At 34.5% G+C, this 27,924-nt stretch overlaps 1 long non-coding RNA gene across 2 annotated transcripts; it reads left to right on the top strand.

The window, feature by feature from the left end:
* Positions 1 to 33: 33 nt before the first annotated feature.
* Positions 34 to 15,360, top strand: LOC116423087. Of its 2 annotated transcripts, none has more exons than XR_004233566.1 (4): positions 34 to 116; positions 6,850 to 6,895; positions 10,499 to 10,587; positions 15,220 to 15,360. It is a non-coding gene; the product is annotated as an uncharacterized LOC116423087 (long non-coding RNA). The 2 variants fall into 2 exon arrangements; XR_004233565.1 differs by lacking the exon at positions 34 to 116 and adding an exon at positions 123 to 255.
* Positions 15,361 to 27,924: the final 12,564 nt, after the last annotated feature.

Below are 27,924 nucleotides of genomic sequence, written 5' to 3'. Positions count from 1 at the left end.
AAGGAAGCCTAGGGACCAAACAAGACTTTGTTGCATCAGTGCCTGAGAGTTCCATAAGAACAACAACCTGGATCTTCTGAAGGGTCTAGCAACAGCGGGTGCTTCATAAATGCTGAGTGAGTAAGAACTGAGAGATGCCATCCCTTTTTTTTTTTTTAAATAATGGGGATTAGGGGAGATCATGATTGAGATGTGAACACAAGAGGTAAAAGAAGATGTCTCAGAATCAGATTTCTACTTCCTTCTACTGACTGGGTGGGTGCCCCAATCCCTTTATCTCAGTTTCCTTATCTGTGAAATGATGCTATTGCCTTTGATATCCTTTCAGCCCCCTTCCCTCCAATTATAGAGTTGTAGCTTTAATATCTCCCTATTCTTTGTACAGGCCAAGTTTAATAATGGGCATTGAGCCAAAATGTAGATAATATTATAGGAAATGTGGCTGTATTTGTGAGAAGAGGGAAGAAGGTTATGATGATGTTTGTTAGGTTTAGTGGATGGGGCAGATATGTTGACCCTAGTAGTAGTTAATGCTGGGATTGGGAGAGTGCTAATGTTGGCCCTAGAAGGAGTTAAGGGCAACACTAGTAGAAAAGTCAGACTGGTGTTGAGCCTTGTGCTGAGATTAAGAGGCAATCTCTGCTGAGACATAATAGGACCTAAATTTAGGCTAGAAGAGTTGTGATGGCTGAGCAGGAGCCTAGGCACAATTATTTAAAGTGGGGGGAAAGGGTTAGTTGGATTTATCATTTGAAACTAAAGGGTATAAGCCAGAGAAATGGGCTAAAGATGTGTTAGAAAGAAGAGAAATAATTGTTCCATAGTTCTCCCTGGTGAAAGGGAGGCCTCAGCTTTTTCTTATCTGCCTGAATCCAGTGGTTTTGAGAAAAGGAACAAAAATAGTAGAAAAAGAAGATATCTGGATAAATTGTTTCTTTGTCTTTCTCCTTGTATAACATTCTTTCTGACTCTGTCTTTTTGTCTGTTTGTATGTCTTTTTATCTCTATCTGGTGTCTATCTGTCCATTTGTGTGTCCATCTCTCTCTCTCTCTCTGTGTCTCTCTTCATGTCTCTCTATCTCTCTGTCTTGTGTCTGTCTCTGTCTGTCTCTGTCTGCTTATCTCTGTCTCTATCTCTCTGTCTCTGTATCTCTCTGTTTCTCTGCCTCTGTCTCTCTGTCACTATCTCTGTCTCTCTTTGTCTCTCTATCTCTATTTCTCTCTGTGTCTCTCTGTCTCTGTCTGTCTCTCTCTCTCTCTCTCGCACACACACACACACACACACACACACACCATGATGAGGCAAAGTGTAGACTGAAAAAGTGTATCTGCTGATATAAGACCTCTCCAACTCAGTTCTCCATCTCTGTAGACATGAGGACTCAGCAAAATGCAAGCTCTCTTAGACATTATAGCACTATTAATGGAGCCTGTTTTTCCTATATTTCCCTTCTTTTCTTGAAGTTTTTGATAGAGGTACATATTTAATAGAAATTGAAGCATCTTTCTTTGGCCCCCATCTTGTAAATTATGATATAATTGTAAATTTCAATTCGACAAATTTTCATTGATGGTACATGTCAAAAAATAAAATTGTTCCTGCTTGAGAAATTTATATTCTACCAGAAAGATTCAAGATCATGCAGAATAACTCAGAGAATCAAGAACATAGTACAAATTTCTATCAGCTTCTATTGCTATATAATACAGCAGTGGTGGTGACAATATATCTCTTCAGTAGAGACAATTTCCCTATCTCTCAGGATTTTTCAAGGTTTCATAAAGCAGAAAGGAGGGCTTGATTTTTCTTCTTGTAACACATTATTATTAAAATTTCAATAGTTAATAAAAGCTTTCATATATATAAACATCTATCTAGAGAGAAAGAGAAAGGAGGGGGGAGAGAGAGAGAGAGAGAAATATTTTAGGATTTGTTAAGCACTTTACAAATATTTTCACATCTTATTCTCATCACACCTTGTGAGATAGGTACTGTTATTTACCCCATCATAAAAATAAAGAAACTGAAGCTGAGATGGGTTAAGTGTCTTATCTAGGGATAAATATCTAGGAATTATTTGAACCCAAGTCTTTCTAGTTCCCACTCCAGTATTCTATCCATTTTACTTCTAAACTGCCTCTGATTTAACTAGGTCTTGCTACAAATAAACAGGAACTGAAAATTCAGAAGTAATAGCTGTCTCTTCTTTTTTTACTCTTTGCTCATATAAACTATGAACCAGGTGCCTAAGGATGAGTATCTTCCAGGCTGGAAATGATCATTGATCTCTGAATTATATTATCAAGGAATACTGAAGAATCTTGGGTAATGGCTAAATATTAAAAAATTATTCTTGTCTGAGAGGATTAAGAAAGTACTCTGGCTAAAGGTAAGAGAGGGAAAGGTGAATGGTCCATATGTACTCTGGAAACCATGTTCTGTTGGGACGCTTTATTGAAGAGCAAACCCTGATAGGCCTTTGAGGCTCAGAAAAAGGAGTTAAGAAAAGCAATACTGAAAGAAGCAGAACAAAGTTGGAGACCTCTTCTTATTTTCAACTTTTTGAATTAAAAAACCTCATGCTTTGATTGTTCATAATGCCAGCTCTCTTTTCAGTGATGTCTGGTTGAAAAACCTCTTCAGGGAAAACCCGTAGTGGGCCTTCATACTTTCTCTGAAGCTTGATGCCTTCTCTATACATAAATCTGTACTAGAAACATTTTATTTCAATATTTATTTTAGAAGCTGTTGAAGGGTACAGGGGGTTGAAGTGCCATTCACAACACAGGGGCTCTTCATAATGGGCTAATCTACATAAAGACTAAATAATTTACTTATATAAATTATATATCAAAATGTTCTCCAGATTCTATTAAGTTCGGCGATATTGTTGTTTTGTAGCTTTTAATATTGTGAAGTCTGTATTATTTATAAGCAGCACCTCTTTCAGAGCAAGCCCACAGGGATTATGGCTTCCCTTCCTTAAAAGAAACGGGCTCACTTTGTTACTAATCTTACAACTTGAGCAGAAGGAGGCTGCTGTAGTAGCAACGCTTATATGGTTTGACTTGGTAGAAAGTGAACAAGCCTGAAACCATACTAAAAGAGCCAAACTCATTTGCTTCTGTCTAAGGATGGGAATGCTTATTATTATGTATCATGAATGGAGAGAGAAATAAATTTCGACTCGATGATTATTGCTTCTGTGAAATCAAAAATAGAATTACAAGATTAAAGAGGAAGTTTGTAAAAATGTAATTTGTGATTGAGAATTATAAAAGCTAGTAGATAGTCACTACTGAAACTAAGGGATTACAATCTGAATCTAGTAGGAAACAAAATCTTAAATGATAAAATTAGAGGACAAAGGTTCACATTTTAGTAATCTTTGTGTATAATCTAAGATCAAAGAATTTCAAAATGGGGAGGGACCTATGAAACTATCTAATATAAGCTTTACTTGAAAAATTGACCGATTCCCTCTATAGTCCAACAATGTAATCATTTCTTAGCCTTTGCTTGAAGAGCTCCAGGAAAGAGGAACCAAAAATTTTCCCAAGTTGCTCCTTTCACTTTTGGATATTTAGGATTTGGCTTTTTAAGCATAGTATTTTCTATATTATTCTTGTTGTCGAATCATTTTTTAGTCATGTCTAATTCTTCATGACTCCATTTGAAGTTTTCTTAAGGATCCCAGAATATTTTGCTATTCCTTCCTCACTCATTTTACAGATGAGGAAACTGAGATAAAGAGAATTAAGTGACTTGGACAGGGTCACATAATATTTAAGATTGGATTTGAACTCACAAGGAAGAGAGTTCCTGACTTCAAACCCAGTAGTCTATCTCCTGTGCCATTTAGATTTCCTATTCTCTCCATAGAGTAGGTGTGTTTTTAAAATTCTCTATATAATAGGTGCATAAAAAGACATCAGTTCACAGAGTTGCATAATGTTTATATTAAAAGAGACCTTATACATCATCTAATCTGGCCCTTTCATTTTTTTTTTAAATAAATTCTCATTGAGACCTTTTGCTTTTACATCATTTACATTTTTCACTTTGACTTTGGCCATGGTCACATAGCATGTAAGTACTTTTATACTCTGGAACTGTGAAGTCCTGACTCCAAATTTCATTTTCTTTCTACTAAACCACACTGTTTTTCACTAGACAGTATATTTCATACTTAGTCAATCATTTATTATATGCCTACTTACCTGTTTACTGTGTCAGACAATATAAGAACATTCTCAAGGTCTCTCTGAAGCATTTTGTAATTGTGGTACCTGGGTGATATTGGCATAGGACTATTCAGTATAGTGTGTTTATATCAAAGAAGAAATTGTTCTTTATGAACCAAGTAGACTTGCAGCAGCTCAAAAGAAACGTGAGACATGCAAATTTGGAAATGTTTCCACTCCAAATGATCATACAGATTCTTTGTACTCAACCTGGGCTAGAACCTTCCATGTTCTAAGAAAGAAAGAGAGAGAGAGAGAGAGAGAGAGAAGAAGAAGAAGAAGAAGAAGAAGAAGAAGAAGAAGAAGAGGAGGAGGAGGAGGAGGAGGAGGAGGAGGAGGAGGAGGAGGAGGAGGAGGAGGAGGAGGAGGAGGAGGAAGAGGAGAAGGAAGGAAGGAAGGAAGGAAGGAAGGAAGGAAGGAAGGAAGGAAGGAAGGAAGGAAGGAAGGAAGGAAGGAAGGAAGGAAGAAGGAAGGAAGGAAACAGGAAGAGAGCAAGGAAGGGAGAGGGAAGGAAAGAGAAGAAAGAAAGAAAGATGAGAGGAGGGAAGTCTCTTCTCTCTAGGACCTCTGTGAGAGAAACAACATACAAGCAATTATGCATAAACATGGATAAACTGGAGATAATCAGGATGGAAAGCATTAACATTAAGAAGAACTGGGAAATGTTTTGCAGAAAAGGTTTTAGTTGAGAACTGGAGAAAACCAGGAAAGCCAAGAGAAAGAGATTAAGGGGGAAAGAATTCCAAAACTAAGGGACAGGTAGTAAAAGCTGTCTGAGTCAGGAGATGGAGTATGAGGAACAAGCAGACAAGTGTTACAGGATGACAGTATAAGTTTGTAGGGGGTGACTAAATAGTAAAGAGTAACTGGTAAATAGTAGAATCAAGAGTAAAATCTTCTTTCTAATACTAATTCAAAGGCTGGCAATCTGCAGAAATTTTCTCTTATAACCTTACTGAGGACAGAGGAACAAAGGACAAAGACCAGGAATGAAGTTCCACATGAGAGGAACAAAGGAAAACAGTTTGGCTAGACCACAGGAGATGGAGAGGATGGAATGATAGATTGGGAAGGGTTATAAAAGCCTAAATTAGGGAGTTTATATGTTGTCCTAAAGGCATTTGGAACCAACAGATTTTACTGAATAAAGAAGTGAAATAGATCAAAGGTAAGGAACATCATTTTAGCAAATGTATGAAGAAGGGCTTGAGTAGGAGATGGCTTGAAGCACAGAGATTGTTTGATGCATAGTCCAACTGAGAGATCTTCAGACCTAAACTATGAAAATGGTTAAGTTAGCAAAAATAAAGGATCTGATGTGAGCAGAGTTGTAGATGGTAGAAGAGCTAAAATCCAGCAACTGATTAGATCAGTGGGATGAGTGAGAGTCCAGGGAGAATGCTGAAGTTTGACTGGAAGAACATGGTACCTTCAAAAGAAGGAGGGAAGTTCTATATAAGGGTGCGTTTGGAGACAAACATAGTTATTGAGTTCTTTTTGGATGTCGCAAATTTGAGATGTCTCTAGGACATCAGTTTTGAAATGTCCAATAGGCAGTTAGTAACGTTATACTAGTAAAGAGCTCAGGAGACAGACTCAATATTTCTCTTTTTGTGGCTATTTCTCTCTCTGTCTCTTCACCACTCATTATCTCTTTTTCTGTCACTGTCTCTTTCTATCTATCTCCTATCTGTCTCTTTGTCTGTATTTCTCTCTTTCCCCTCCATTTTCTTCTTTAATTCTCTGTCTCTCATTATCTCTGTCTCATCATCTCTATCTTGTTGTCTTTGTCTCTGTCTTTGGTTGTCTGTCTTTCTGTGTAATGTCCATCCTCTATAACTTTAGTAGCTTAAAATTGCACTAATATATACATGTACATGCACTTACATGTATGCTTATATAACATATGTGACTTTAATGGTATATGTGATATGATATGTGATGTGTGTGTATGTGAGTGTGCATGCATATACAGTAAGCCTGAAAGGGTAGCTGGAATCAGATTGGAAAGGGCTTTTCAGAGTAGCATGCAATAAGATCAGACTTGTTCTTTAAAAATATTCCTTTGGCAGAAGTTGGGGGGGAGGGGAGGTGGAGGTACAGTAAGGGTGTGGATTGGGGAGGGGAGAGGTGAAGCAAGAAGACCACCTGGTCCCAGAGGAATAAATTTCAAAAGTATTGAAAGAGCTAAAAGATGAAATTGCTAAGGTGTCCTTGGAGATATGTGAAAGAATAATGATGCTTAAAGAATTTCCATAGGCCTTGAAAATGTTGAGTTTTTTTTTTTAATCTATCTACCTACTTGTTTATTCATTTATATTTATTTATTTATTTTTAAGGAAGACGTTTCAGACTGCAAACTATGAGTCAAAAAATTTGACTTCTAATTCTGGCAAAACTCTGGAACATGCTACTAAAGAGCTGATTTCTGATCCTTTAGAAAGAGAAAGTGTGATCATTAAAAGTCAGCATGGACTAATGCAAGTCAATTTAGTTGAATTTGAGGGAACTAACAGTTAAGGACTAGCTACTCCCAGGATAGATCCCACCCTCCTGTGGGCAAACCCATTCTTTTTCCTATTCTTCTCTTTTTTTTCTTTCTAGTAACCACCTTCAGTCTCCTGCTTCCTTTTCCTCCATTGGACCAGAGGTATGTTTAAACATGCTTCAGTTGAAAAAAACAGGATAAGGAGTCCCAGGAGACCACTGCCATGGGGTCAAAGGACTACATTTCTTTCTTTTTTTTTTTTTTTTTAACTAAGACTTCTCATACCAGAACATTGTTTGCTCTGATGATGTCTAGGTTTCTTTTTGGAACAAATTATTTTAATCTGTCTGATGCTTTTTAAGAGCTGAATGATATATATCAATGAACTCTCTTTGGTTTTTCTTGAGATCCCAGCTGGTAATTTCAACAAATTAGAAAGAAAAGCTCTTTCTCTGTGTAACCAACCATAACCTCCCTCTGAGCTGCTTTTGAGCAAATGAAATACATAAAGATCATTAACATATTAGGCTAACTATGATTTTTAGAGAGTAGGTGGAGAGAAATACAAAACAGACTTTAAAGAATAAGAAATAATCATGGAACAGATTCATGCTCAAAGTCTATGGTTCTCTGAGCTCTAAAGCTTTTATAAACTCCTGTTCTTGCTAGTGGATTTGGCCCAAAATATGTCATGCCAGACTAACCTCATTTCTAAAAAAAATAGTGTACACTAGTGTGGAGAATGGGATTAGATACATGTAGGTGTAATGGGCTGAGGTTTGAGTTGATGCACTGAGGTCTCAAGTACGTGAGACTAAATAGTAATTGGTCTATACTCTATTAATATACATGATTGGATAAAGAATGGTCCCTGCCCACTCTCTGTGCAAGTCCTGATGTGTTGTATAGGAAATGACGATTTGGGTGGGTGGAGGCAGAGAGAGACAGGAAGAGAATCTGGGAGAGATTGGCCTGGGTTCCATACTCCTAGCTGCTGGTTGTGTGGCTGCTGGTCTAGCTAGCTTCTTGACTCAGCTACACACATTGCTATTGCCCATTCTCTTCCACCTCCAATCCTTCTTCACTGAGAATAAAGACTGACGATTTTCCCCTAACCTGAATTACTGACTCCGGCTGATTTTAAGATACGCGATTTTCACATGTAGGTATATGTGTATGTGTATATATATATATATATATATATATGATATATATATATATATGTATATGTGCATGTGAATGTATAAGTGTGTATGGAAATGTGCATGTGTATGTTTGTGTGTGTATATATATAGATATATATACAATTACATATGCTATATTATACACATTATATATGTATATATCATATATATTCTATATTAGCAAAGCAATTGGCAAAGTCTCTTGCTATCCTTATAGATAAGAAAAAAACTAATAATTGTAGTTAGGTTGATTCATGACAGCAAGAAGGATTAAGTTTATTTTACTGGCCTCCAGAAACAAGACTAAGAACAATAAAAGGACAATAGAGATAGGTATGTTTAGTTGAAAAAAAAAAAATCCCAATAAAAAAAAGAATAAAAAACTGTCCAAAGTTGGAATGGACTTTATAGGCTGGTAACAGGTTTCCCATTATTAAACTCATATGGGGATGAACTCTTGTTAGGAGCCCTGTGACAAGGATCTTTGTATAGGTACATATTAGGCAAATGGTACTAATATCATTACCACCTCTTACATTCTTTCACTTCTCAAGCTGCTTGCTGCCATTGTATAATTGAAATCCAACTTATCTTCAGAATCATATTGGTCTATGACAGTCAGTAAACTACAACATATAGGCAAGGAACCAGGAATGCTTTTTATATTTTTAAATAAACTTGTGTATTTAAAAAAAAAAATGTTAAAGGCATTCTTAGTTTGCAGGCTGCACAAAAACAGGCAGCAAGTTAAATTTGGCCTTTAAATACAGTTTGCTAACCCCTAAGCTATGATGGCATTATTTTGATAATACAAATTAGCTCATGGCCTTGGGAAGGTTCCTTTCAACAAGTGTGAGAACAGGGAGAGTAGAAAGTGTCTCTTGCCTTTTCTCTTTGTATCCATGCTTGCTTTGCATATAATAAATGTTTTAATAAATCTTTATTCATTATTATTCATTCTTGCACATGTGCTTCAAGAACATGCTTATTAAAGTAATGAGCAATTCTTGAGAATAGGGTTTTTCATCAGAGTAATCTGGGTTTCCTTTCTAATGCAGTTACTTACAATCTGTGGGAGTTTAGAGATGTCCCAACTTCCTTGGGCCTCAATTTCTCATTTATCAAATGAAGGGGTTGGAATGGATTACCTCTGAGATTTATTCTGTTTCTAAATCTGTGACACATGATAATCTTCTCAGGGCTTTTATTGAGTTTCATTGGTTGTAGGATTAGAATATTTTCTGGGATTAAAAAAAATCAACTCTAATTTCTAGGTTTCTCTTTAGCTTTACTATGCACAGAAGCTGACTAACACAAAAGATAGTATATAATCTTGCATTACTCCATTGTTAAGAGGGAAAGCTGACATCTATTTATGATGTAGTCTTCAGATGAGAATTTTTGTGAATAATTAGTTTGCTTAGTAATCACAATAACCTTATTTTACTTAAGTAACTAATGGTTTTATAAAATCATTGAATGCACAACAGATAGCTTTATGTTGTTCCTTAATTCTTGTTGTATCTGACAGATATCAGAGATCATTTGTTATTGTACTACATAGTGATCTAAATCCCATGGTGATCATGGAGCTTAGTGTAGATAATAACATTTAAAAGGATTTATGTCAGGATCTTGCCAGTGATGAAAGGCAGAAAGAATGCTCAGTAACTGACACAGCAACTTTCTCTCCTTTATTTACAAAAAATGGCAATGGCGGTACCACCTTTGAAATCAAACAGCATTATTTCATTAGTCCTTATGTTGAGAGAATATTTGTAGATATTTAACAGATAAAATACTTTGCCCCTCTACTTCTCCCACTGTTTTCAAAGCCTTCTGACTTCATGATGTGTCAAACTTTATTTCCTTATTCCCTTATACAGTACCCCAAAAAGTACCTATACATATTTATGCACATATATGTGTTGTTTCCAACCTTCATTCTCTTTTTAGATGTGTGTGTTTAGATGTTTATATACACATATACACACATAATACATATGTATAAATAGATACACATATATGTGTTAGTATAGCTTGAGTCTTCTGTGGAAGCACTCAAGATATCCTAGGATGATCTTTTCTTCTCCCCCTCCCCCTTTTCAGTTTACTGATGTTGTACAAAATTTGAATGAAAATAGTCTGTTTGCAGCATTTAATTGGACCAAAGAAAATACAGTTGTAATGTATTTGCGAACTAGATTTAAATATCTATCTTTCAAATCAACTGAAAATTGAAAAATTATGAACTGAAATGAGATTAAAAATACACAGAAGACATCTACAATGAAAAGCTGATAAATACTTACAAACTGATTTTTACAAAATTAAAAGAAAAGAATCAAATGTCTGGCAAAAGTGATCCATATCATGGCTTACATTTATCAGATGGCCTATGGAGAAATGAGATCAGGCTTAATTCATTGTTTACATCTACATTCCTAATTTGAAGATTCCTTGTAATTATATAACACAGAAACCTGGAAACATATGAAACATTATATTTAGAATTCTATTAAATTGGGAGAAAATTTTAAAATGAGCCACAAAAAGAAAGTTTACTTACTTTTTTATACAGGTAATCTGATGGAAGATTTGTGGAAGGACATACACATTATTGACTGAAGAAGAGAAGACTTGGGCAATAATAATATGAGCTCTCAGAAAGTAAATATCATAACCTATGGGATTACAGATCCAGTGAAATACTAAAAAAATTTACTCAGGACTATTGCAAATGCTGAAAAAGTTGAAGACTGCTTCTAATCCAGAGCAAATGTTTACAATCTCAACAAAAACTATTTGTACATGTAAAAGTAGAATTTTGTGACTTTCTATTTATCTACGTGAGATTATGTTTGGACTCTCAACATCAAAAATATAGACAATCAATTATTTGTAAAAAAAAAAAAATGTGCTAAAATTCAGAAGCATAAAATATAAAGTTGGAAAGAACCTTAAAGAATAGTTATTACAATACTTTTTACTAAAAGATGAGAAAATTGAAGCCCCAAAAAGTGAAGGGATTAATTTAAAGTCACCTTGCTAGAACTTCACCTTCAAAACAACATTGTACATATGGGGGAAATAGTTCTGCAGTGAGATCAAAGGACCTGGATTCAAATTCTAATTTGACCACTTATTAGCCTTATGATCTTGAGTAAGATATTTAACTTCTTTGGGCCTCAATTTCTTTATCTAAAGAAAAAAAAAAGAAAAAAAGATGGCCTAGATACAGTAGGACCTTTCTAACTTAATCAGTCTATAATCTCATTCTAATTCCACTGGGTTCATTGTTCATCACAGGAAAGGAAGAAAGAGGAAGGGCATATGCATTTATATAATACCTAATATGTGCCAGACACTGTGCTAAGCACACTTTGTCTTTACATATGTTATCTCATTTTCTTCCATACTGTCTATGAGAGTTCTAGAAACTCAGAAAAAAACAAATTGACAATAGATAGTTTTAAGTCTAGCAGCCCTGAACATTTTGACTTGGGTTCAGAATCAAGGTTTTTTACCTACGAAACTGGAATACTTACTACTTAGGATGATCAAGTTTTCTCTTACTTTATTTTGGAGGGCAGGCAGGGTTTATGCTTGTTTACTGTTTTTGGTCTTGTATTGTTTGTTGCTTTTGCCATGGATATATTAGATGTTACATTATTTTGGGAAATTTGGAACTACATATACACTATTAATTTTTTACTGATAAGTCTAGAGAATCAGAGCATCAGAGAATGCCTTAAATAGATCAAGTAGAGTTAGTTTGTGTTTAACATGAGGATAATGAGACAAAGGGAATCTTAACCAGAAATGAAGCACTTCCAACAGAATGTTACCTCTCTTGTACTGACAGGCTAAACCTTGTAAATTATGATTTCAGTGGCTTTTACTGTACAGAAAGTACTAAAAAGCATAAAAAATTAATGTGTCCTTGATAAAACTTAAAGTATACCCATGGGGTAATTATGTCAAACAGAAGATTGCAACATATATTGTGCTTTTATCTTCATCATCTCAGAGCTGCTAGGTATCTGAGCTACCTAAGGGGCCCAAGTGAGAAATTTCAAACACTGCAGGATACTAAAATTAAGTATTCCTGAGGAAAATTGTCATCTTTGAAAATAAATTAAAAATATTTTTTACGAAAAAAATCATTTTACATGGCAGGAAGTATTCCCAAAGGTTGCTGAATCATCTCAACCTTTACAAAAATGTTTAATTTGGTAGGTCAGGTATAGAATATAAAAGATGAAATGGATATAATCTTTAGCAAATGCCTTGATTTACATTGAATTAAGTTCACATTAGCCACATTAACTCTATTTCTGGACTGTGACACCTACAACAAATTGCCAATGATGAGCTTCATGTGCAAGTTGTCTTAAATGTATACATATACACACCCATACCCACATCCAAACATATTTGTGTATAGCACAGATTATATATATATTCCACAGATTGGAAAAGATGATAGATTGATTATACACCAAGAATGAAACACAATTGATGAATAGTTTGACTGATACATGGGCTAAAAGGAAAGAAGAAAGTCTCTAACTCATAGTTAATTCTCTATGGAAAATCTAGTTTATTATAGCATGAACAGGAGATGAATAGATCATAAAGGGAGGACAGGTTTTTAGTTATGCATCCTTGGGGGAGAGAAGACTCACATCAGTGAAATTATGGATCCCTTAGAATATCAAAGTAAAATATCAAGTCCTAAAATAAATCATATTTAATTCTTACGTATATATTCTTACATAAAAACCAAGTGAGTATGAAATGCTTAAGAACCTACTAGTTACTTTCCTAAGTACTAGATACAAAGAAAGGCACAAATTTATATTTAATGATATACTGTATTACATAATGGCAACATCTACTTTTAAATAAATTAGGGCATTAGAAAAACTTCACCAGTCAAATTTAAACCCCAAGTCCTAAAATAAATCATATTTAATTCTTAAGTACATATTCTTATGTACCAAACTAAGTGACTATGAAATGCTTAACAACCTACTAGTCACTTTCCTAAGTATTAAAGATGCAAAGAAAGGCACTAATTTATACTTAATGGCATAGTGTGTTACATAATGGCAACATTTACTTTTAAATAAATTAGGGCATTAGGAAAACTTCACTAGTGAAATTTAAACTCCAAGTCCTAAAATAAATTATATTTAATTTTTAAGTACAGTTCTTATGTAAAAACCAAATAACTATGAACTGCTTAAGAGCCTACAAGACATTTTCCTAAGTACTAAAGATACAAAGAAAAGAACAAATTTATACTTAATGGTATAGTGTGTTACATGATGGCAACATCTACTTTTGAATAAATTATATCATTAGAAAAATTTCACTAGTCAAAGAGGAGCCACCCATTGAGCACAGACTATAGGCCCAATCCAGAGAGTGAGTGAAACTGAGAGAGCAAGACAGACAGACAGACACACACACACACACACACACACAGACAAAGAGACAGAGAAAGCTAAGGAGAGACAAAGAAAGACAGAGTGAGAGACACAGAGATAGAAAGTGACATACACAACAACTATAGCAACCTAGTCTTTGACAAACCCAAAGACCCCAGCTTTTGGGATAAGAACTTACTGTTTGATAAAAATTGCTGGGAAAATTGGAAACTAATATGGCAGAAACTAGGCATTGATCCACACTTAACACCGCATCACCAAGATAAGGTCAAAATGGGTTCATGACCTAGGCATAAAGAATGAAATTATTAATAAATTAGAGGAACACAGGATAGTTTACCTCTCAGACCTGTGGAAGGGAAGGACTTTATGACCAAAGAAGAACTAGAGATCATTACTGATCACAAAATAGAAAATTTCGATTATACCAAACTGAAAAGTTTTTGTACAAACAAAACTAATGCAGACAAGATTAGAAGGAAGCAATAAACTGGGAAAATATTTTTACAGTCAAAGGTTCTGATAAAGGCCTCATTTCCAAAATATATAATTAACTCTAATTTATAAAAATCAAGCTCATTCTCCTATTGAAAAATGGTCAAAGGATATGAACAGACAATTCTCAGATGAAGAAATTGAAACTATTTCTAGTCATATGAAAAGATGCTCCAAGTCATTATTAATCAGAGAAATGCAAATTAAGACAACTCTAAGATACCACTACACACCTGTCAGATTGGCTAAGATGACAGGAAAAATAATGATGATTGTTGGAGGGATGCGGAAAACTGGGACATTGATGCATTGTTGGTGGAGTTGTGAACAAATCCAACCATTTTGGAGAGTAGTTTGGAACTATGCTCAAAAAGTTATCAAACTGTGCATACCCTTTGATCCAGCAGTGTTACTACTGGGCTTATATCCCAAAGAGATTATAAAGAAGGAAAGGGACCTGTATGTTCATCGAATGTTTGTGGCAGCCCTCTTGTAGTGGCTAGAAACTGGAAACTGAATGGATGTCCATCAGTTGGAGAATGGCTGAATAAATTGTGGTATATGAATATTATGGAATATTATTGTTCTGTAAGAAATGACCAACAGGATGATTTCAGAAAGGCCTGGAGAGACTTACACAAACTGATGCTGAGTGAAATGAGCAGGACCAGGAGATCATTATATACTTCAACAACAATACTATATGATGACCAGTTCTGATGGTCCTGGCCATCCTCAGCAATGAGATCAACCAAATCATTTCCAATGGAGCAGTAATGAACTGAACAGCTAGCCAGAGAAAGAACTCTGAAAGATGACTAAAATCATTACATTGAATTCCCAATCCCTATATTTATGCACACATGCATTTTGATTTCCTTCACAAGCTAATTGTACAATATTTCAGAGTCAGATTCTTTTTATACAGCAAAATAACAGTTTGGTCATGTATATTTATTGTGTATCTAATTTATATTTTAATATATTTAACATCTACTGGTCATCCTGCCATCTGGGGGGGGTGGGGGGTAAGAGGTGAAAAATTAGAACAAGAGGTTTGGCAATTGTTAATGCTGTAAAGTTACCCATGCATATAACCTGTAAATAAAAGGCTATTAAATTAAAAAAAAAAAAGAAAGAAAGAAAGTGACATACAGAGAGACAAAGAGAAAGCCGAAAAGCAAAGACAGAGAGACAGAAATAGAGACAGAGACAGAATCAAACAGAGAGACAGAGAATAGGAGGGGAGGAGGAAGGGAGGGAGGGAGAAAAAGTTTTGTTTTGTTTGTGTTTGTTTTAAATTTTGCTTTACTTTACAATAGATTCTCCTCCCTAACCATTCTCTTTTAAGATATTTGAACCTGGTACTACTATGTCTTCCATATTTTATTTGGGACGTGAAGATATGCAAGTTCAGGAAAGAAAACAAGAACCTGCAGCTTAATGGGAAGTTAACGCAGTATGTACTACTATTAAAGTGATTAATTTCAAAGTATAATGTATCAGAATTTTCAGTCTATCCCTCTAAATCTCAACCAGAATTCTTTTTTGATTCATTCATTCTTTTATTTCTCTTACTCTTTTATTTACTTTCCCCCCCAACTAACTTTTGTTGCTATGCATTATTTCAGAAAAGTCTATCTAGATCTCTGATGTTTCTCATGTTTATCAATCTTGATTGCTGTGTAATATTTCACTAAATTAATGTGAAAGAGTGTAATGTTCTTTTCTAAAATATAATGTTCTCTGGGAGTAGGTTTCTTGGCGGTCTTCTGGAGGCAGCCTTCCTTTCAGTTCAGTGTAATAATCACCCCAAACGCAGCTAGGAGTTAAAGTCCAAATCCTTTATTGTCTCTTCCACAATCTTATCTCCTTCACTTGGGGCTGGGCTAGTTTTCTGGAAGCCTTCCAGATCTTGGTTTCAGTGTTCTCCACAGGACAGCCTGCCACCATGTCTCTGTCTTCCTTCGTTCTGCCCGACTGCCTTCTCTGATTTGTGAATCTCCTCGACTGAATCCTGCCTTGTGAATCTCCCGAAGTGCATCCTGGTTGAGGCTCCTAGATTATATATGCTCTCTTAAAGGTTTGAAGTCTAATAAGTACTAAGCACTTCTAGAAAACTGTTAAGCACCCTTCTAAACAACCATTGTCTCTATCAATTCCATTGACTTAGCACCTTGTAATAATTCTAACAAAAGAGAGAAAGGGGGGAGGGAAGGAGGGAGGAAGGGAGAGAGGGAGGAAGGGAGAAAAGAAGGGAAGAAAGAAGGAAGGGAGGGAGGAAAGAAGGAAGGGAGGAGGAAAGAAGGAAGGGATGGAGGGAGGGAGGGAGGAAAGGAGGGAGGAAAAAAGGAAGGAAGGAAGGAAGGAAGGCAAGAAGGAAGGAAGGAAGGAAGGAAAGAAGAAAGAAGGAAGGATGGAATAGAGGGAAGGAAGAGAGCAGGGAGGGTCAAAAGGAGGGAAGAAGTAAAGGAAAAAGGAAGGAGAGAGGGAACTAGGGAGGAAGGGAATGAGGTAATAAGGGATGGAGGAAAGGAAGAAAGAAAGACATGCTCTATATAAACCAAAATATTTTAGCAGCATTTGTTGTAGAAAGCTACTGAAAAAAAGTAGATGTCCATCAACTGTGAAATGCTTAAACAAACTTTCTTGTACACATATAAAGAAAAATTATCTAGCTATATGAAATCTGGTGAAAGAAGAGAAGCTTTTAAAAGAATTGAAAATGAATGTTGCAAAGGTACAAAGAACACTGACTCTAAAGAAGAGATATGAGATGACATCTCTACTACTTTTCTGAATTTGAAGAGTTCATGGATGTGGAATACTTCACATAATGTCAAACATTTTTTAATGTTTTTCATTGGTTTCGCTAAAATTGTTCTTATCTTCCTCTTTTATTCTGCATTTTGTTTAATTATTTGTGATGATGTACAAGAAAGATTATAGAAAGGTATTTTGGTAACAAAAACTATATATCTAATTAAATATTAAATCTAGTCCTTACAGTTCAGTAAGAGGGGATGAAAAAAATGATTTATAAGCATTAGGTAATTTTAGAAGGTTTCTCTGAAAGAACAAGAGTTATTGTAAAGATTTATGTAATGCAAAATAATTGAGACACTTAATATATACTTACTAAGTGCTAGACTAAAAGTAAGGAGGAAGTAGAAATTTAAAAAATTAGGTATAAAAATGTTTTATGAGAAATTTAGGAAAAATAAAAGAGAAAGATAGTATAATGACTGAAAGGCATTTTTTAAATCATGGAGACCTGAGAATATCTATAAGCACATGGGTAAGGAGGGAATGTAGAAGAGGTCTAAGATGCATGTGAAAGGGAGCATGATAAATGGTCCAAAATCCTGAGGGAAGAGTCAGGTAATAAATAGGAAGAAAGGCACAAATAGAAGGATTACTCTCAGTGGGAGGTACAAATAACTATGTCAATAGCCAGAGAGAAGAAGAAAAATGTGGGAAATGATTCTGAGAAATTTTAAAGACTAAAGTAGGGAACTAAAGGGAGATCATGTGGGATTCACATGTTTTCTTTGGGGCAGTGTGGCAGGGAGTGGTGTAGATTTGGCAGCTTGAGAATACAAAAAATAAGGTTTTTATATGGTTGCTTCCTTTTGTTGGGGAGAATAAAATATAATTTTTACTTGATAGTAGAGAAGTCTCATCTAAAGTTATGTATCATGATATTGTAAGGAGTAAAATCAGCTCAATTTTATGATTGTCTCCAATGAATTATATTGATATTCAACTAGGACAGGAGAGATTTGGATTTGAGAGATTATCTTTGGATGAAGATAGGGCATCTAGCAGATTATTGACAACAAGGTATTATAATAAAAAAAGCAGATTTCAGCATTTAAGTAGTTCATTATGATGTCAAGGTGTCTTATTTGTCAAGGATACCCTCCCTTTCTTCTGGCTCACTCAACAGTTAATTAGTTTAAGCAATTTCTTTATGGAAATCTGTACTCCTAGAATCCTTTAGAAAACCTAAATCCTAGAAAACCTTTCTGCTCCAAAGCTTAATTGTCATTGGGCTTTTTCCTTTTTCCTTTCTAAATCCTTGAATGTCTGGAGAATACACCACCATCTTGTGCCAGGTACTGTAGCTGGTATTAAGAATATCAAGACAAAAGTAGAACAATCCTTTCTCTGAAGGAGCTTGCATTCTAACAGGATCAAAATATATGTGTGTACAAATAAATATAAATTATATACAAAATAATTAAATAATGGAATTATAGCTGAAAGGATCAAGAAAGACCTCATAGAGAAGGTGGCACTTGAATTGAATTCTGAAATAAGCTAGAGATTTTCAGATGGAAGCGAGGAGGCCACAGAAAAGTTGAGAAGGATGTAGTAGACTGACAAACTAGATACTAGCAATTAGATAACAACCTTCAATCAATTTTATTTCCTAATTGTTAGTACTTTCTAAATGTCTATTTGTCTCCAGTGATGGGAGATACTTTATTTTTGCAGACAAGCTTATTTATTCCTCTGATAGATAATTCTATCAGTTTTTCCTTTTGTTGCTGTTCAATCTTTTTGTTGTTCCTGGATTCTTCATGATTTGGGGTTTTCTTAGTAAAGATACTGGAGTGGTTTGACATTTCCTTCTATAAAAATCATTTTTATAGATGAAAAAACTTAAGCCAACAAGGTTAAATGACTTACTAATAAGTGTCTGAGATGAGATTTCAACTCACATCTTCCTAATTCCAAACCTATACCACCTAGCTACTTTTAGATTTTTCGTATAGCAAGCCAAAAATAAAACAAAACAAAAACAAAAACAAAAACAAAAACAAAAACCCAACAAAGCAGTAAATTCCACGCATTGGTGCTAGTTTTGTCAATTGGGGTCAGAAAATGTTATCTTTTGCTTTTCTATATGAGAGCTTTACACATACTTGAGATGACAATCTATGAACTCTTCCCTAGTTCCAAATTTCTCTTCTTTAGGTTTGACATTGCCAATTCTCTCACTATCCTGGCTTCATTAGTCACATACCTCTAAATATGTTCTAATGTCTGAATATGTCTGAATGATTTTCCTAAAATATCATCCTCATAATTGAAGAAAATACTTCTGTTTGTTATTGTTGTTGTTGTTGTTGTTCATGATGTGATTACAGCAGAACTACCAATACTCCCTGTTTTGACCACTATGGCTTTATTAAAGCAGGCAAAGATCACTGTAGCTTTTTTTCTTTGACATTGTCTCTCATGCCATGCTCTTGACTCATATGTATCTTTCGGTTATTGTTCAGTCATTTTTCTATTATATCCAACTCTTTTTTTTTTTTTGGCAAAGATATTGGAGTGGTTCATTCTTTCCTTCTCCAGTTCTTTTTACATTTGAGCAAACTGAGGTAAACAGGATTAAGTGACTTGCTGAGGGTCACACAGGTAGCAAGTATTTGAGTTCAGATTTAAATTCACGAAGATGAATCTTCTTGCCACAAGTCATGTGTGCTCCACTGCATCAGCTAACTAGCCTATATTGATCTTATTTATCCCTCAAATTTCCACATTCTTTTCACATTGAGATATTGTGTAGCTTAATGTTAGACATCTCTGTAAAACTGACTTTATTTAAAAATTCAGAATTAAGACTTTACATTTATCCCTACTCCATTTCATCTTGTTAGGTTTAGCATAAATTCTTAGGCTGTTGGGACCTTTTAAGATAATTATTTTATCATTTAATATGTCAGTTATCTTTCTCTGTTGGGAGTAAGATTCCTTGCCTTCCATGTAACAGGCTAAAATTTTAGAGATATTGAAAAAAATTTTTGAGACCCACTTGGCTTGGAAAACTAAGATTCAAACTATTGAGATCACTTCATGTTCACCAGGATACAAAACGATTAAGACATAAATAGCTGGGGTCCCCCATCCTGAGACTTCAGATCATAGATTGAACATGAACACTGGAAAAACTGCTCCACTGAATCACAGCTTTTTCTTGGATGAATATCCTTCTTAGCTCTGAATATTCTTCCCTTTCTATGGCTACCCAAACTTCCTTTTCTAAAAAATTAGACTGATTATAAATATCAATTTTGTTATGATTTCATACCTAAGGTACCAATGGACTAGGTGATACTGGCCCAACCCATTAATCATTTTTAGCTTTATGTCATTTGCAAATTTGATAGTCATGACTTTATTCAATTCATTGACAAACATGTTAAGAGTACAGATTTAAGGATAGATATCCAAGAGCCTTGAAAAACACCAAAAAAAAAGATCTGAACTAAAGATACTCTTCCCCTCTCCACAATAGGTTGGTATTAACCTACAAATCTTTCTATCTCATCTATAAGAATCACATATAAGAAAAATGTCCCTGATTTACCAGTCTAATAATACTTAAACAATAATAAACAAACAAACAAAAAACAGTTGAGTTTGGTACTACCTGTCATTCCTGCACAAACTGTATAAAAGAGAGTTGAATGTTATTTTTATTCCTCTATTCAGTTTTTTATGATTGTATAGAATACAGCTTAAAAGGGAGGTAAAACTGCTTTTAGATAGATGGATTAATAGAGATATAGAAACAGAGAAGGAGAGGAAGAAAGAGAACAGAAGGAGACAGAGAGACAGACACAAACACAGAGAGATAAAGACAAAGACACAAGACAAAGAAAAACATAGAGAGAACCTGAATCATTTAATAACTATATTATACTATATTGTATAATTTAATTCATTTAACAAATAGGTCCACTACCTAACATGATGTAAAGCACTTGGTTATAGATATAAAAAATAAAAATAATAATTAAAAAATCAAACAAACTCTATCCTCAAGAAGCTTATATTTTATTGAGTGATATATAAACATGTATCAATATAAAATAATATAAGTATGAGAGACCTGTAATGGTTAGGCATATCAGGGAAAGCTAACACCTGAGACAAACTTTGAAGGAAGGGACATTAAGTTACCAGACACCAAACTGCAATTTGTCTACTTCCCTAAACTCCTCTTAGAGGAATGATTAACATGTTGATTCCCTGAGGCAAAGAATTTTGGACATTTAATTCTACATAGTTCTATCCAGATGAGAGAATTTCTTAAAATATTCCGTTAACAGTAACTAAGATTATGGAAGTCATTACATCCTATACCAATCCCTGTGGAATTCTCTGATTAGCTTTTCTGCCAGAATTTAACGTCTCCTACAATTCCTTTGTACCTCATATACTAAATACATTTAGCTTTCCCTCCCTAAAGGGAGCAGATATCTCAATATGGATCTCATATGTAGATTATTTTACTAGTTAAATCTGATATGCAGACCTAGTAATACATTGTACAAAACTCTCTTATCAAGGTTGACAGAAATATTTCTGCCAAAAAAATTATGTCTTCCTTGTTTCAAAGTTGAAACAAGATGAGTTCAATAAGGTTAATGTTTCTTTCTTGCATGGAAAATACTTGAAGCAAAATTTGGTGACTCATAAAACAACATTATGAGTAAGGACTAGACTTCTAAAGTTTAGTGTGTGGAGACTAAACCGATTGTATTAGATGAACACCTCAGATTTATAGTTTGAGGTATATAATTTTTTCTTAATATAAATGTCCAGAAACAGAGGGAATCATAAATAAAAATTGCCTATTAAGGTAGTGGAAATTGAGAAAACATGTAAGACTCACATTTAAAGAAACTTGATAAGAATTAAACAAAATCATTCAAAAGGGCACAAAGGTGGACCAGATTTAATTAATCAATAAGCATTTGTTAAGCACTCCCATGTGCCTGGCACTGTCTTCTGGACATGCATAGAATGAAATAGTTCCTGTCCTCAACAATCTTGCAATCTATTAGGAGAGATAGAGATAACAAATATAGAATAAAGGCAAAAAAGTGAATTCAATGTAATTTGAAAAGGCACCTAAGTTGAATGGATGAGGAAAGTTTTAGTGTTTCATGTATTATTAATGAGAGGAATTATAAAAAGATAGCACACTATTAGATTGTTGATAGAGCTGTGAAATGGCATAATCATTTTGGAAAGCAGTTTAAAATTATTCAAATAAAATTATTAAATTTTGCACACTTTTGAACTAGAAAGTCCATTGCTGGATTTATATCCCAAGGAAGCCATCAATAAGAAGAAAGTCTCCATGTGCTCTAAAATATGGTAACACTTTTTTGTGATTGCTAAACATCAGAAACAAAATAACAATAACCAGAGCCAAGGAAACAATATACATTCATCAGTATAAAAAGAAAGAAAACTACATGGTAAAACACACACACACACACACACACACACACACAAAAAAAGAAACAAAATTACAAAGATCAAACAGAACTAGAATAAAGAGATATGAAAAGACACTCCACATTATACATTGCAATGCTTTCATGCTTTTTAAACATATCAATCAGTTGTGCTGAAGTTTTTCTTCTCTAAAACTTTTATTTGTGATATGAGAAGAGGGGGGATATTTGAGATTACTATAGGGATGCAAAATAAAATTCCCAGAAAATATCAATAAAAACATTTTATACAACTTATTTGTAAAAAGCTAAGCAGAGAACTATAGAAAGCCACTAGAATAGAGTGGTCAAATCTGTGCTTAAAAAAACCACTTTAGTAGTAACCTGTAGAATGAGATGTAGTAGTGAAAAATTTGAGGCAGAGAATTCAATTCAGAGACTCTTTTATTAAAATAGATGATAGGTGATGAGGGTCAGAACTAAAGTAGTAATTATTTATCAAAAAGGGTACCATGTGAAAAATATGGAAATAGAAATAGCAATGTAACAACTAATTAGATATTTTGAATGAGGGCAAGTGAATAGCACTAAGATTACAAATCTGGGGAAAATAGATGATGTCTTCAATTGAAATAGGGAAATCTGGAAAAAGGAATATTTTGGAAGGAAAATTCAGTTTTGCACATGTTAAGTTTGAGATATTTCTGGAACATTTTCATTTGAAACAAACAATGGGCAACAAGAGATGTAGGAATAAATCTCAAGGGAGAGACAGTGACCATCTGTAGGTCTGTGTATCACTTGCTTAGAAGTGATGAGTTATGAAGACACAATATAGTAAGAGAAGAGGGACAGAACTCCTCAGAGTTATGACAATTAGGAGAAGAATATGGTATAGGAACCAACAATTGAGAGAAAAAAAAGCAGGTCAAAAAAAAGGAACAAAGTATCATGAAAAACCAGGAGAGTATTGTTAAAAATATTGAAAGCAGTTGCTTAAAAGAGCTGATAAACTGACAGATCATCAGAATGAAGAAACCATTAATTGTAAACAAGAGGCAAAGTGAGAACAATTGAGTTAACACCAAATTATAAGAATTTAGTGACTGAAAAAATATTCATTATTATTTATACAATGAAATTAATTTAAATGCAACCAGTTACTAAGGAAATTTGGCTAGGTAGATTTATGGTCAATGCTAATTTTTTAAATAAATTAACTTTTTTCAAAGAGACAAATTTATTTGCTTAACTATCATTCCTGGTTACAAGGGTTTTCTTTCTCTTCAGTTTGCAGAAAGTATAAGAAAAGTGAATTATATAATGCCTGCTATATGCTAAGCTTTACAAATAATATCTACTTTGATACTCATAAGAACTTATATGATAAAAGTAGATGTTTATGATACTCATTTTACAGTTGCAGAAACTGAGGTTGATTCATTTACAGTTAGTAAAAATCTAGACCAAATTTGAATTCAGATATTTCTGACTCCGAGCCAAACTTTTTAGAAACTGCACCACCCACCTGCTAGTTTGGAAAGACTTTCAGGAAATAAATGTAGTCAGTGATATTACTGTCAAAAAGAAAACAAAAGAAGGGATCATTGAAACATTTAAATAATTCACAGAAGAAAACAGACAGAAGTTCGGAGGAAACACAAATAAGCAGTAAAGGCTTGAAATTGGCATTTGAATTCATTATGTACTTTTTCTCCATAGTAAGATTTATGTAATAGCAACTCATGGTTTCATAAATATGCTTCAATCTGTTCAATAATATGAAATTATTTATTTTTCTTTTCTTTCTGTTGGAATTTGTTAAGATTTAGAATAAAAATCTAAAACAAAAATTGCTTTTTGTAAAGTTTTGTGATTTGGGGGCTAATCATCTTTCCTAAATATCAGATTTTGATTAATAATAAAAAAAATATTCAGAATTAAAGCCTTTGGGCACATATGAAAAAAGAAACATTAATCAACAATTAATCATTTTTATTATTTATAGAGGATTGACAACAGGCTTGACTCTCAATGACATTAAGAAGACACTATCCCTACCCCAGGGGCTCACAGTCTCGGAGAGAAAGACAGAAAAACAATACAAATATTACACAGACCAGAGGAGCAGGTGGTCAAATCTGGAAAGACCAAAGGTCTCTGCTATTTACATTTTTGCTCTACTACTACCCTGCCTCCCTCCTCCTTTGACCACGCCTCCCCACAACACCCACATTTCATCCCTTGAGTATGCTGTTTGCCAGTAATATAGCTGCCTCAGGGCTATGATCAGTGCCCCAAATCCCCTAAAGGAACATTCAAAGTCTGTTTTCATCTGGGCTTGTCAACATGCTTCACAAACAGAGCCAAGAAAAGGAAGAATTGTTTTAAAAGATACTTCTGAGAAGAAATCAAAATCACTCACTATTTTCTCCCATCCTCTCAAAGTAGTAGTTCAGAAACTATTAATTGTATTCTATACTTAACCAGGAATTATGAGTAATTATCTCAGTCTAGTTCATCAAGATTGAGTATGGAACCTACTCTTTATAAATGTAGTCTATGTTGTCCCAGTTGTACATATGGAGTTATGCTGGCCTGTAAATGATCAATAATCTTGTTCTCAAATTTGTAATTGAAGGGAGTCTCATCAGGGTTATATAGCACATTTCAGGCTTTGATTCTTTGTCTTGCTTATATTACTGATTCCTTTGGGCAAATCCATGGCTCCATGGTAAATTACACTAAATCAGAAGCCTTTGATAGTCATTGCTTTAACTACTCCTCCCCCTACCAACAGCTGATGCTGTTTAAATGGGCTCTCAAAGAATTCCAATTATAGTGGTACATTTATTCCATCATATCCAAGTGCACTTTTTAAAGGATATTGGAGTTCTTTTGCAGATGCCATTACATAAACGTCACTAGGCCAGATTCTAATTTTACTCTCTTTTGCAAGCCAAGAAAGAGAGAAAGAAGGAGAGAGAGAGAGAGAAGCAATGGAAGAAAAAGAGAGAGAAAGAGAAAAAGGGAGAAAGGGAAAAGGGAGAAAAAGAAAAAAGAGAGAGAAAGAGAGAGACAGAGGGGGATGGAGGGAAACAGAAGGGAGGGAGAAAGAAATAAAGAAAAGGAAGGAAGAAAGGGTGGGAGGGAGGGAGGAAAAAGGAAGGAAGGAAGGAAGGAAGGGAGGAAGGAAGGAAGGAAGGAAGGAAGGGAAGAAGGAAGGAAGGAAGAAAGGAAAGAAGAGGAAAAATAGACCCATTACCTAATAAAGTAATGGCAAAAAGATATTTTAATTAACCAAACATCATTGTCTTTCCAAACATATTATAATTACTTGATGGTGAATTTGGATCTCCAAGATTAATAGTTTTTAAAAACAGAATGTATGATAACGCGACCCTTAGATCCCCTTCCTCTGGGCTCAATGTTGGTGATTTGTCTCACATAATAATTTCCATGGCTCATTGTCTTCATCCAGAAGTCTCCCTTGGGAATACTATTATCTAGTTTGTTTCTCTCCCATGGGCCTGCCTCACCCTTCAAGGATAAAATAATCAAAATATTAAACAGGTTTATTAAAAGCATGTAAATTAGAGAAAAAAAGGTGATGACATTAAATAAAGGAAAATGGTAAGATTGAAAGCATGGACTTTAATTTTCAGTGAAACCACTATTGTAATCTGAGTTTCAAGGAATGGAAAAACAGTTTAATAGACCAGAAGAGCACTGACCAAATAGAAAAAGAACAGCCTACATAAGGAAAACCTTCAAGTATAATGTGTCGTGTCAGAGAAATGAAATTTATAAGCTATGTTTAGATTGTCCAAGGCAAGGGTACTCTCAGTATCTCACAATCTCTTCTTCTTACTTTCCTAACTCTAACCCTAACCCTAACCCTTCCTTGACACAGACCAATTCAATAAAATAGGTAACAGTTTATTATAAAGGTATTGTGAAAGATCCAGATGTTGTTGACCTAGAGACACAATCTTAAAACTCTATCTGATGTTGTTGCCTACAACACTGAGTAGTTCCTGACATAGCACAGCATGCAAGATGTACACAAGATCAAACACAATGAACAATAATATGATAACATATGGAGATACTTATCCAATATCAACAGCCTCATGATACTGCTCCCCCACAAAGAGGTCTCCCCTTAACTACTTATTATTCTTTTTCTTTGCAAGACAAATATCTCTGCAACAGTTATGGGATAGTCTAACCTAAGAAATACAACCAGAACTTCTGCTATTTGCTTATTCCTGCTATCTTCAGCAGTCTCAGATTGAGAAAGACTCTAAAAATGTCCTCAGTTATTATCACAACTGCTGATTGCTACCTCACAAAACTATCTTGGTTTCCTTAGTACAGTAACAGGTATGAGCTAATGTAATGACATAGGAAATGGAATCAGGAAACCCATGCTTTCTTTTAGAAGACATGCAGACAGATTGTAGGATCAAATTCCAGACCAGCTTACTTCTACAGAGCAGAAGTCCTGACCAAATTTTTACATGACATTTGATTTAGGCTTGACACAGAAATCATGCCTTATAATTAATCATCGTTATTTAATATTCATTAAAAACAAGATTAGTCATCTAAATAGGACCTTTAGCATTGGGCTAAAGTAATTCTCTCTGTTCTTGCTCACTGTGAAATTCAACTTCATTAAAGAGAATGTGAGTTGAGTGCAAAGCAATTGCTATTTGTTGAGCAAAATTTAAATTGGGATTCATGGACATGTTCCAACTATGCATGGTAACTAGGAAATGATTTGAAAAAAATTCAGTGGTCTCACTGAAATGGGGTGAAAGAGAAAAGATTCATGAGTAGTATTATTTTATACAGAAAGGAGATATAGTTTTAGAGTGGACAGTGTCTTTTGTGGCAAAACTGCTAATTTGTGTCTCAAGATGTTTAAAAAGAAGTGAATTAGTTTCTTAGCTCAACTTGTTTTTATTTTAAACCCTACTGTTAAGAAATCAGGTATGGGGTGATTTATTGTGAAATGGAGAGGACTTGCCAGCCCAAAAGGTGGTAGGACAGAGGCATCCCATTCCCCAGCTAGAAACACTAGGGAAGCCTTTACATATAGGAAATAAAGGCAAATGCCAAATATGGGTCTGTTTCTGTCATATTTATACATATGTATAAACTTGACATCTTCAAATAGGAAGGCTTAAAAAATACAAGTGTGCAAATTTGAATGCCAAAAATTCTCTCTATAGGGTAGAATTCCCTCAAAATTTATGGAAAAAATGTATAGTTAATCTCCAGACTATATACTTCACTTAGGAATAGAAAGGAGATTTTCATTGGGAGAAATGAAATCAACATTTTCATGGTGATGAAGTAAATAGAATGCTAAGTGTATAATCTGGGAGACCTAAATTCAAATCCAGCCTCAGACTCTAGCTATATGCTCCTCACTTAATGACTTAATGTATCTCTCTTTGCCTCAGTTTTTTCATCTGTAAAATGGAAATAATAATAGCATCTATTTCCAAGAGTTGTTATGAGGCTCAAATAATAGTAAAGCACCAAACATAGTGCCTAGTCTATAGTTAGTTGGCACTATATAAATGTTAGCTGTTATTTCCATGGGATGACATGAGTAAGGGTGGAAATCAGTATTACTAGAGGAAGAAGAGACAGTAAATATTCTCTCTTGATGAACTTTTGGGGATAAATGGCTTCACCTGCTAACATGCCAATGATTCTATTGGAATATTAATAATAACTCTGAATAGATGTTGTAAACTTTCATAACTACATTTTAA

This window comes from Sarcophilus harrisii, chromosome 3 (genome assembly GCF_902635505.1).
Source record: "Sarcophilus harrisii chromosome 3, mSarHar1.11, whole genome shotgun sequence".
In the NCBI taxonomy this organism is placed as follows: domain Eukaryota; kingdom Metazoa; phylum Chordata; class Mammalia; order Dasyuromorphia; family Dasyuridae; genus Sarcophilus; species Sarcophilus harrisii.
The sequence above is the reverse complement of the archived record's forward strand: the minus strand, read 5'-3'. Positions and strand labels throughout refer to the sequence as shown.